General features: G+C 31.1%; 1 long non-coding RNA gene across 2 annotated transcripts; it reads left to right on the forward strand.

The window, feature by feature from the left end:
* The first annotated feature begins 10256 nt into the window (after positions 1-10256).
* Positions 10257-11401, forward strand: LOC106340846. Of its 2 annotated transcripts, XR_001269525.1 has the most exons (4): positions 10257-10636; positions 10771-10841; positions 10927-11144; positions 11242-11401. It is a non-coding gene; the product is annotated as an uncharacterized LOC106340846 (long non-coding RNA). The 2 variants fall into 2 exon arrangements; XR_001269524.1 differs by having other exon boundaries at positions 10257-10841.
* The last annotated feature ends 298 nt before the right edge of the window (positions 11402-11699 follow it).

Consider the following 11699-nt stretch of genomic DNA (forward strand, 5'->3'; position numbering starts at 1 on the left):
TAGTCTGAGAATTTTGTGCTTCCACCCAAAGTAAGGATTCCGTTTCTACCAAGTTGAGAGTATCTCTCGGATCCATATCCAAATTGCTAAAAACTTTGTTGTTTCTACCTTTCCATATATACCAGAGAATCCAAGCAAATGAATAATCCTCCATCTCAGGGGAAACTCTCCAAAATAAATGATCCATATTGGTAAACAATGATTGAGTGGGAAAAATATCTGGATTCATCGGGATCCGTAAAAGTGCCCAGACCTGAACCGCTGGTGGACATTCAAAAAACACGTGATTAGTTGATTCCTCGAGAGCACCACATCTGTGACTGGTGACAAAGGGAACGAGGAGGAACACTATGTTCCTTAACATTCCTTAAAATTTTTACCATTCATGAGGAATATGTTTTCCTTTTCATTCCTCTTCATTCCTTTATTTGTAGAGAATTATAGAGCAAATCAATTCCTCATTAATTTTGATAAGGAACCATCATTCCTTATCATTCCTAAAATTTTATTCCTACTCATTCCTTTCCTATCCGTTCTTATTATTCCCATGATGGTTATCAGTCACACCATCAGTATCTCCTTGCATTTCTCTTGCCCTCAAATTTTTCTTAACCGCTATACATAGTATAGTCAATAGTTGCCATAAAAAATGTTTCAACTTTAAAGCCTAAGCTGTTTTAAACAGAGTATTAGTTTTTTTTTCAAGATTGTAGGAGGATATCGAAAACTTTAAAGCCTAAGTTGTTTTAAACCCCAAGTTGTTTTAACGTTTAGAGTATTATTTTTGTTTACACATGACAGTGGAAAGTTAAAAGTGTCATGTATTACCATCGAGCCATATTTTTAATCCGACCCATATACTAAACCGGACTACTTTTTGGATCACCTAGTTATTAGATCGACTGCAAACAAACTTATGTATTAGTAATTAATTTATAATGATATATATTAACTATTGAAAATACAAGAAAATATTCACATTTCATAAATCTAAAATAAAATATTTAATTTTTATTTTACTTTCACTTTATACAAAATACTAGAAATAACAATTTAATTAATTTAATATTTTTGTAACAGCTATAAGTTACAACATGTAATAAAAGTATAATAAATTAAGAAGTAACTAATATTTAATATAACTAATCAAATTAACTTTTTAAATTCAAAGTAAACCAAAAGCAAAGGATTAAATAGTCAATAAAAAGTGAACTACATAAATAAAGAAAAAAAGAATAATTTTAGTCATCTTTCTTGCAAACGTAAGTTGTACCGGAGATCATCTATAGTTGATGCTCAATTATCTTTCTCTTTTTATTATAGATCCTCTTAAATATTGATCAACTGCGCTCACAACCAAATGAAAAAGTAGTCTAACTAAAAATTCATATAGCTAACTTTTGCAAAGTTGGAACATCACATTTAAAATATCTTCACAATTCATCAAACCATTCAAAAATATATATTAAAATATTTTAAAATAACAATTTAAAGTCAAACCGAATTACATATGAGGTAATCCATCGGTTCAACCGGTAGCCAGGTTTTTTATTTTAGCGGTTTGCAGGTTTATCGGATTTTAAATAACATATTTTTCTTACACCCAAACCAGATCACCAAATTTGTGGTTGGCTGTGGGTCTGGATTCGATTTTAAAATATTACCCAAAATTAACAAAGGTTGAAATTGGAACTTATTCATGTATCACTGCAATTTTTTTTCTTCACTTTCATTGAAAACTATGTTATATTAATTTGGAAAAGTTTTTTGGATATATTTTGTATTACAAGATTCAAAGTATTTTCCTCTTAGGCGATTTCATGCGACAACAATGGCAATTTCGAAGGAGATCTTAGTCAAGTTGCCCTAGTGAGGGATTTGTTTCTCGTGATCAATTAGAGTTTTGTTCTCTATTAGGTTATGAGATTAAGGTGGTGATACAGAAGAATCTGTGAAGTAACAATGAGATCTGGGTTGATATTTTGTGGTTGCTCATGTAGTGGTGATCTTAGCTTTTATTGATTTTATTTGTAATAAGTGTTTCAGAGTAGTTCCGAGGTCTTAGTTGGCATTATTGTTTGGTGTCTTAGGTGGTTTGGGTTAGAATATAAGACTTGTGGTTTGTAGAAATCTATGTGGTAGTGTTTGGAGTTGTAGTGTGAAGAAGGTTTGAGTAGATTTTATCCTCAAACAAGTTTTGTTCTCTCAAGATGTTTTCTGCTATGGACAAAGCTCATATGACTATGTACCTTGAGGAGAGGATGAACCGTTTGTTATGCCGGATTTGGTTGAGTTTTGCTCGAGTGATAAGAATGATTAGGCTTATTTGGAAAACTTCTTAATCCGGATTTACAAAAGATGTCAAGCCTAATTCATGACATGCCTCAAAAATGGAAGAGGGAAGGAAACATTAGAGGAGTAGCTCTTTCTAGGGAAATATTTCAGTTTATTTTTCAGAAAGAGCATGATCTTCTTGAAGTTTTAGAAAAAGGGGTTCATTCCTATAATGAATGGACTCTAGCTATTGAGCATTTTTCTGAGGTTCCACCTGCGAATTCTATGCAATTCATCCCTATTTGGGTTCAGATTGAAACATAACAATCAACTATTACACAGATAAAGTTATCTATGCGCATGTTGACATAGTTGGACAGGTTATTCAAGTAGCTTACGACTCGTCCAAAGCTCAAAGTCAAGAATATGTAAGGGTCAAAATGAAGTTTGATGTGTATAAACCTCTCAAGAAAAGGAAAATGTTATTCTCTTACCAAAAGGAGGTTCAACTACTATTTATCTCCCCTAGAGATGTTATTTGTGTCAGAGGCTCACTCATGAGCATGCTGTTTGCCCGATTTTGGTCATGAAAAGACAAAATCAAGGTTTGGCAAAAATAGCATGTCTGTCTCAGTTAAAACCACTTGTTGAGCCTATCATCAAGGAATCAGATCCTCTTTTTGGTGTGCTGAAGCAAACCAGGTTGATCTTAACTCAATAACAGGTCGTCCTACAGTTTTCATGGAATTCTTGAAAGGTATACATCATTATTTGTTAGCTTTTACTGGAGATGATAGGAAAAGTCGAGAAGAAATGGTTATAAAATATGTGGGAGAAGCTGGAAAAGATGTGTTTCTTCAAAGGTATGCTTATAGCTTAGAACATATTCCTTTTGTTACAAAGGATCTAAACAAGATTAAGGGCTTGGTGTCTAATTATGAATCTGATGCATCGTTGAAGTTCTATGATGGAACATTTTTTCTTCTCCAAAGTTGATAATTGCTGCTATAGGATCCAGAGTAAGACTTGCATTGATGCTAGTGAATAATAATATTGGACTCTCAATTTGGTTGCTTCCTATAATTTTGATGTCTATTCCTCTTCTAAGAGTGATTCGACGGTTTTTAGGTTATGCTTCTCTGGAGAAGTCCATCCGCGATCATCTCTAAAAATGCAAGGCTAGGAGAAGGCCAAGTAAGAGCAAAAGAAGGTTTACTAGAATTGCCCATGAGAACATAACTGAGAACTTACCTTTGAAGCAGAGGAAGGATGTTGGTGATGTTGTTAAGGGAAAAGCTTCTAATGAATTGGATGGAACCTTCGACACTGCAAAGCAAAATGTTCCAGTGATAGTTCTGAATGAGAGACTGTCCGATCTATATGAGCCTTCTGGGATGGAATTGTCAATGCTTGGGACGATCTCAAGACTTGACAATTCCTCGCCTCATGGAAATATGTAAAACAATATTTTCATATCCACTCTAATATTTTAGTTGATATCCAAGTTTGGTTTGGTTATGAGTGTGTACATACTGTGAGTCTGGAAGAAAGTAGTGGTGTGTTAGTAGTTTTTTGGAAAATGTATATTGGTGTAAGTATTTTAAGCTCAGATAATTGATATGGATGTTCAGGTTGGGAAGCAAAAGGTTTTTGTTTCGTGTATTTATGGTGATCCTACAGAAAGTAAAAGGCATTTGATATGGGAGAAGTTATCTCGGATAGGCATCAGCAGAAGAAGTTTGTGGTGCATGTTTGGTGATTTCAGTGTAAGATGAGTGAACTTATGACTTTTAGGAATCCTTTTTCATTGGTTGATATGAGAGGTAAGGATTGGATTCAGAGCAAACTGGATAAAGGTTTTGTGAATAATTTTTGGCTGAGCCTTTTTCAAGCTTATAATCAGGTTTTCTTGGATAAATATGGTTCATATCAAAGTATGTTCTCATCTCTCTGATAAGTGAATTTCATGTTTGACAAAATTTTACTTGATCTTCCTAATATAAAGGACATTGTTGTTAGGCTTGGAATGCCCATAATAGAGAAGTGGTTTGCAATGTTCAGCAAGAATTAGAAGATGAATATCAGTCTTGAATAAGTGAAAATGATCTTGTATAATTTGAATGCAAGAGAGAAAATTGTTAAGATTCAAAATACTCTTGAGGAGGAGCAATCTAGTAGCTTGCCCATAAGGTATAGACTTCCGGGTATGAAGCAAGAGCTTATAGAAGCTTACCATGAGGAAGAATCATATTGGAGCCAAAATTGTAAGGGAAAATGGTTAAAGCTGAGTGATAGGAAATCCAAGTTCTTCCATGTTTCTGTCAAGTCGAATAAAAATTCAAATGTCTTTCATATGCTTCTTGATTCAAATGGAGTTAAGCATAGAGCAGATTGATTTATAGGTAAGAGAATGACTGCTTACTTTTATAATCTTTTCACTTCGTCATCTCCATCAGATTTTCAGGAGCTTTTTGAAGGCTTTGTTCCTAATGTTTCACCCAAAATGAATGGAGAGCTTGTGAAAGAAGTATTTGATGAGGAAGTTGACCAAGCAGTGTTTTCGTTTAGGGTCTCATGTGCCATAGAATGGATGGAATGACTGCTGTTTTTCAAAGATTCTAATATAATATTGGTCGAGCAGTAAAAGCAAAAAAATTCTTTAGATCATGAGCTTTTCCTAAGTAGTGGAATCACACTCACTAAGATTCTAGAGGTGCTGCATGCAATTATGAAAGATCTTAGACCTATCAGTCTTTGTTCAGTTCTTCTACAAGATAATATCTTAAAAATGAAAAGACTAAAATACACTTTATTACAAATGTAAAAATAGATATCTTTCAATATGAAATATAAAAAGTAGTTAGGTTATAATAATTATTGCTATTATTAGATAGTAAAATATTTAAACTATAAAATTATGTTTTCAGAAAAAAAAAATATGAAAAAATCAAGTTGTCCTGACATAAGGATAAAATACATTTTGTTTGCTAAAATCGCAAAATCGAATTTTAGCAAAATCCGCTAAATTAATTTTTTTCTGCTAAAACCGTTAAACTACGTCTTTTTTGTTAAACCAAAAAATCAGGATTTGCCCTCAAAATTGATTTTTTTGCCAAAGCAGCAAACTCATATTTTTCCACCAAAACCGAAAATCATGTTTTCCAACAACCCAAAAATTGTGTTTTTTGCCAAAATTGCAAAATTAGATTTTTCTGCCAAAACCGAATATTAGATATTTTCGTCAGAACCGCAAAATCAGGTTTTCACACCAAAACCACAAAATGTTTTTTTTTTTTTGCAAAAACCATGAAGCAATGTATAAGTTCTCCATATTGCAGACCTTTCTTTCATATGAAGCAGTCTATAAGTTTTTTTTTTTTTTTTTGATTAACCAGGTGTTGACCTTGCGGCCCCCCACCTAGCCCCGGCGCCAGCCTTTGCCTGTACCTTTTTACGGGCCCTGGGCACGCCTCCCCCTCCCCGCGAGTCGAACAGCCGACCTCCCTTCCCCAAGGAGGTAGTACCACTGGACTACGAGGTCCTGGGTAAGCAGTCTATAAGTTCTCCATTAAAACTGGTATTGTAAGAGGTAGTTGTACGTGTAATACATTCACAGATCTAGTTGACTAATGTTTCTGGAACCTCAAAATTCCGCAATAGATTGAGTAAGAACTTGCAGTCGAGATTATCAAAGGACTTTGAAAGGTCGATTTTAAGGCAGCCTCTAGTAGTTTGACTCGCTTATGGAAGTCAACTACAAGTTATGATGCCAACTATCACAGATAAGACATGCTTTAATAAATCCAACATGATTATATATATTGAGTCGCTATGGGATAAATAGTTGAAGTATTTCTTTAGGAGCCTTGCTGTTATTTTGTAGACTGTTGAACATAAAGAAATTGGACGGGATTGACTTAGTACATCAGCCCCCTTAAATTTTGGTATAAGAACGATTGTTGTTGCTTTAACTCCCTCAACATCCCTCCTGAAGTGAAGAACTCCTTAACAGCTAGCACCACATCACTGCCTGCGAAATAGGCCTGTGACGGATCAGGTATCCGGACAATTTTAAGGTACGTGGATCCGGATCTGGGGTTTTCGGATATCCGGATGTCGGATATCCTTCTAAATCTTGTAATATCCGGCGGATATCTGGATCCGGATTTGGATCCTTAAAATAAATAAAAAATAATATTAATATATATATATATAATATTAGCAATAATTTTAAAATATATATATATATATATATATATATATATATATATATATATATATAATGAAAAATGAAAATATATTAAATAAAATTAATTTTTATATATAGATATTACTATTTTGAAATATTTTTTAGTAAAACTTACGGATCCGGATATCCGGACTTAAAAATTAAGATATCCGGATCCGGATCCGGCTTTGACGGATCCAACATTTTACTATCCGGATCCGGATTCGCCTCCTCCGGATATCCGGATTCGGCCCTTCCGGATATCCGGATTTTCGGATCGAATCCGGATCGAATCTCGGATCGAATCCGGATCTCGGATAAAAATCTCAGGCCTACTGCGAAGAATGCGGCGTGTTCCTCTACTCACACTACAAGGGAAACTATTTTGACTGTATATAATCGCACATATATCCCACCGTCAACAAGAAACTCAAGGTCGATACAAACGTTCTCAAGAACGCCAACCCTAATGACCCTAAAGACAAAGCTCCTTCGCAACTCCAGGATCTCATCTCTGATCAAAATCTTTTAAAGTAATCACAGGAGATTGATCAAGATGTTAGGTTTCAACAAAACGAAGGCCAGTTTGACTTCTGGTTAATATTTTCCTCTAATAATAATAATTATTATTATTATCATATTTATGTTTATTTATTTACATTTGAGAGTTTCTTTTTCTGATTGTATGTGCCAGTGAGATTTGATTGTCTTAAAATTTCGAGATAAATGTCTCATTAATGCTAACTTCTACGAAAGTGGTGAAGATGAGAATGTTGGATAAACTTGAATATTACTTGAGATACAAGTTTCATTTTCTTTATTAAGTTATGATTATCTAAAAGATTAGGAAATATGATAATGATAGTTGAAATAGGAATTTGTTAGGTCCTATATATATGAATGCATAGTATGATGCATTGGGGGTGATCTTTTATACTTACTTTCAGCTGAAAATTAATTGTAAACTTCATTGATTTTATAAATAATTTTTTTTATCTCAAAGACTATTGGTCAAATATGTATAATTAATAACAATTTAAATACAATTCAGTCACTTTCTTAATCTATGTGAAAAATGTCAAAGTGACACTAATTAAAAAACATAGGGAGTAAATTATTTTACGTAAAGTTTTCTGGAATCCTGATTAAAAATTCCTATTTTTTAGTATGGGTTAGGAATTTTCGTTTAAATCAATGTCCAACACATATGTTTCATGAAGTTCTAAAAATATTTTATTTTGAAATTAAGAAAATTGTGTCATTTATCTATCTATTACAATAAAGTTAGACTTTCTCTCATCGTAGAGAGTCAACTCAGCAAAGGCTATGCCAAAATTTGACAAATGTCATAATTTTGAAAAATTAAGAAATTGTCTCATATTTATTTTTTATTTATATCAAATCTATTGACAAAACATTTAATACCTCATAAGTACCTTATATTAGTACTCGATTCTCAATTAAACAAAAAAATTGACATCAGTCGTTCTATCCACATATATTAATTTAGCAACAATATATAGTAAAACTTATTCATAAACAAAACAAAAGAGAACCATTTACGACATTGTTTCATCAAATCAAGCTAAAGAGTGAACTTTAGGAAATACTTTCTCTTTTCTAGTACCAAAGTTTAATCTAAGAAAAAAAAACGAAATAATGGAAAACCATAATCAATGATTGATACATATTACATATTATTTTAGATTAAAAAATCACTTTGAAAACTAAAAACTAAAAAAATATAACAAATACAACGAGAAAAGTTTTGTTACAAATACATACATGTTTCTTTAAATACAGCTAAAAAGTGAACTTTACGAAATACTTTCTCTTCTTTTCTGGTTCCAAGTTTTAACTAAGCAAAAAAATATGTAAAACTAAATTGATGATTAATACATAATCAAAGATATCTTTTTAGAAAAAACAAAAATTCACTTTGAAAACCAAAAACTAACCAAATATAACAAATATTACAATAAAATTTTAGTTAAAATACATAATATAACTTGAATTTAGTGAAAATTTAAAACAACAACTAACGATTTAATGAAAAAATACAATCCAAAATACATAAATTCAAAAATAAACAGAAACTTAAAAAAGGGAAATCAACTTACGATATAGTTTTTCACTTTTCATCAAACAAAGAATGATAAAAAATAAAAAAAATGAATGAAATCAAAGAAATTATGTTTACTTCTTTGTCACCAACCTCAAGTTTGGAGAAATTAACAAAAATGATGAAAACATAACTAAAAATCATACATAATCAAAGACACGATAAACAAATTAAAAAAAAGTTTGAAACAAATAAAAATAACAGGATATAACAGAAGGACAATACAACTTTAGTAAAAAATATATAATAATAACATTTAAGCTTGGTAAATTATTTAACAACTAATAATTTTTTTTTCTACATAACTTTACATAAACAATGAATAAGAGAATGATATCTCACGTTTCATCAAAATCATACAAACGAAAAAATAAATATAAAAGAAATCTAACAAGAATTATAATTGCTCTGGTCACAAAACTCAAACTTGAAAAATTAACAAAACATAGAAAACCATAACTAAAGATTAATACATAGTGTATTTTTAAATTGAGAAGCAAAAGTAAACATATAATAAACATAAAATTATAATTTAATGAAAATACATAATATATATTGAATTATGTGAAAAGTTTAGTAATAATTTAGTGAAAATGAATCATATAATCTAATAATACATAAAATTTCATGAATAAGTATAATTTTCATCAGAACAAAAAGGCAAACAAGTCTGTTTACGATATTGTCACTGAGGTTTCACAAATACATGCCAAAAAAATAAGAAAGAGTGAATCTTACATATTTTTTTGTCACCAAACTCAAACTTAAAAAAAAAAATGGAAACAATTTTTGGAAAACCACAACCAATTATTAATTAATAAGTAAAAAATATTTTATATAAATAATTCAGAAAATAAAAATAACACTAGAAAAATTAGTAAAACATAAAAAATAACTCAAAATACAAAATATATAAAAAATGAATTTCAAAAATAAATATAAAATATTCATAAGAACAAAAAATTTGGAAAATACATTAATGATACTGGTTTTCACTTTTTATCAAACCAAATAAACTAAATAAAAATGAGTACATGCTTTTCTTTTTCTTTTTCTGTTTGACCACTAAACTCAAACCAACGTAAGTTAACAAGAAATTTATGAAAATCTATAACTTAAAAATAATACATATAGCAATTGTTGAAAAAAATAAGATATAGCAAATAAAACAGTAAACAAAAGAACGATAAAAATATATTGTCATGATATAAACAAGAGATCAAAGGTTATTGTATCTAAATAAATGTGATAAAGAAAAATCATATGCCATGAATTCCAAAAAATCATCAACCACAAATTAAATATTTGTATGAAAATTAAAATCAGAATATTTGTACAATCCAAAAAGAGATGCTATGAAATAATATGAAAAAGAGAATAAGCGTAGATATCAAACTAATAATCTAAACTCAGACATATATTCCAAAGATCTTAACCTCCAAAATGAAAATCAATACTATTAAAACAGAAAGCCTTTTTTTTTGTATGACATTTTCTTTCAAGAATATTTACAAGATTGTGCCAAAGGAATATTTTTAAGCTATACTTTTATATTTATAGAAATGCTACTGTCAATTATTAATAATTATCTAAATATATTAATTACCTATATCAAAAAATAAACACGTTACTTTGAGTTTAGCAATCTGTCACAAGAGATCATCCCAGATTTGGATTTAAACTTTCAAGAGTGATTAATTCCAATATACAATAAAGGTGATGACGATAAAGATTTCGGAGTGTTTGAAGATTGAAGTTTTGCTTGAGGTTCAATTAGGCTTTTGTGGGATTTTTGGTCGTGAATCGAAGGAGGTTTCATGAAGGTAACCCGCCGGAGCTTCCGGAGGTTGACGCGGTGAGGAGAGCAATAGAGGGGAATTGTTTGAGAAAGTAGATCAATCGAGTCATCAACGCCGACTACACCAAAGTGATCAACGGAATCTCACTACCCGAGTTTAAAATCTCAATCCTCTGGAATTTAGATTCTCTGCCATTTCCGTCTTTTCAATTCGGTAATATCTCTGAAACACATTTTGGAGTTTGCTCTGTATTATTGTCTAACGCATGTTAAAGTCTCCACCTTTATAACTGTGATGTATAAGAAATGAGTGAAAGGTTGAGGAGCTTTATTGATGGGTTTCTTCAGGATTGATGGGTTTCTTCAGGTATGGCTGGTGCTATATACGTCAAAGGCGTTGCAGTTACTAAGTACAAAAGGTGAAGTTTTATGGAACTTTCTGTTAATTCATTGCATCTATGCTTATATAAGTTCATAGATGTGAATAGAACATTGTTTGTATAGGTCTGCTGTAAAGTAATCAGAGGAATGGTCATAAGTTCACAGTTTTTTGTTGAGGTTTGAGGAATTTGAACACTCGAGATGAGTTCACTATTTGCTTCGGTCACAAATGAATTCTAATTTTTTTGATGATGGTTTGGAGCTTTCATTTGCTAAGAAGAGGAGATTTGCCATAGATTTGGAGCTTTCATTAAGGAGATTTTCCAAAGTTAGATTTTTAGGTAATGTATAGATGTGTTAATTCTCTATCTTGCTTTTCATTGCTAGCTGTGATGTTGCGGTTGATTTGTGATGATTGTTTTATTTGCTGTTTGATAGTGAAGCCGGTTTCTGTGCGTCCAATATTAGAGATTGGTCATGATGCATTGTTGGAGCCTATGACAGTTGTGGATTTGCTAAAAGCTTAGCTAAAATGTAAATAACCATAAAACTCTCTTACTTGATAAGGTTAAGCTTTTTTTGTCACTTTCCTCTTACACCTTAAAGCATAGAAATTATTATGTATTTATAAATTTATTTGTATAATTTACAATAAAACTCTTAACAATAATATAGATTTTGTTGAATTTATAATCAATATAATGATTCCTCTATGGTATAAACATATGTGATTACAATGAATATTGCAAATACTATAGCTTGCAAAACGAACCCTGAACACTACATATACATAACTATACTTTATTCCACACACTCATAGACCTACTAAACAAACTCTAAACATTAAAATTTCCGGAAACCCTGATCTTCCTTACAAAACAAACTGTAAACAAACC

This window comes from Brassica oleracea, chromosome C4 (genome assembly GCF_000695525.1).
Source record: "Brassica oleracea var. oleracea cultivar TO1000 chromosome C4, BOL, whole genome shotgun sequence".
Taxonomy (NCBI): domain Eukaryota; kingdom Viridiplantae; phylum Streptophyta; class Magnoliopsida; order Brassicales; family Brassicaceae; genus Brassica; species Brassica oleracea.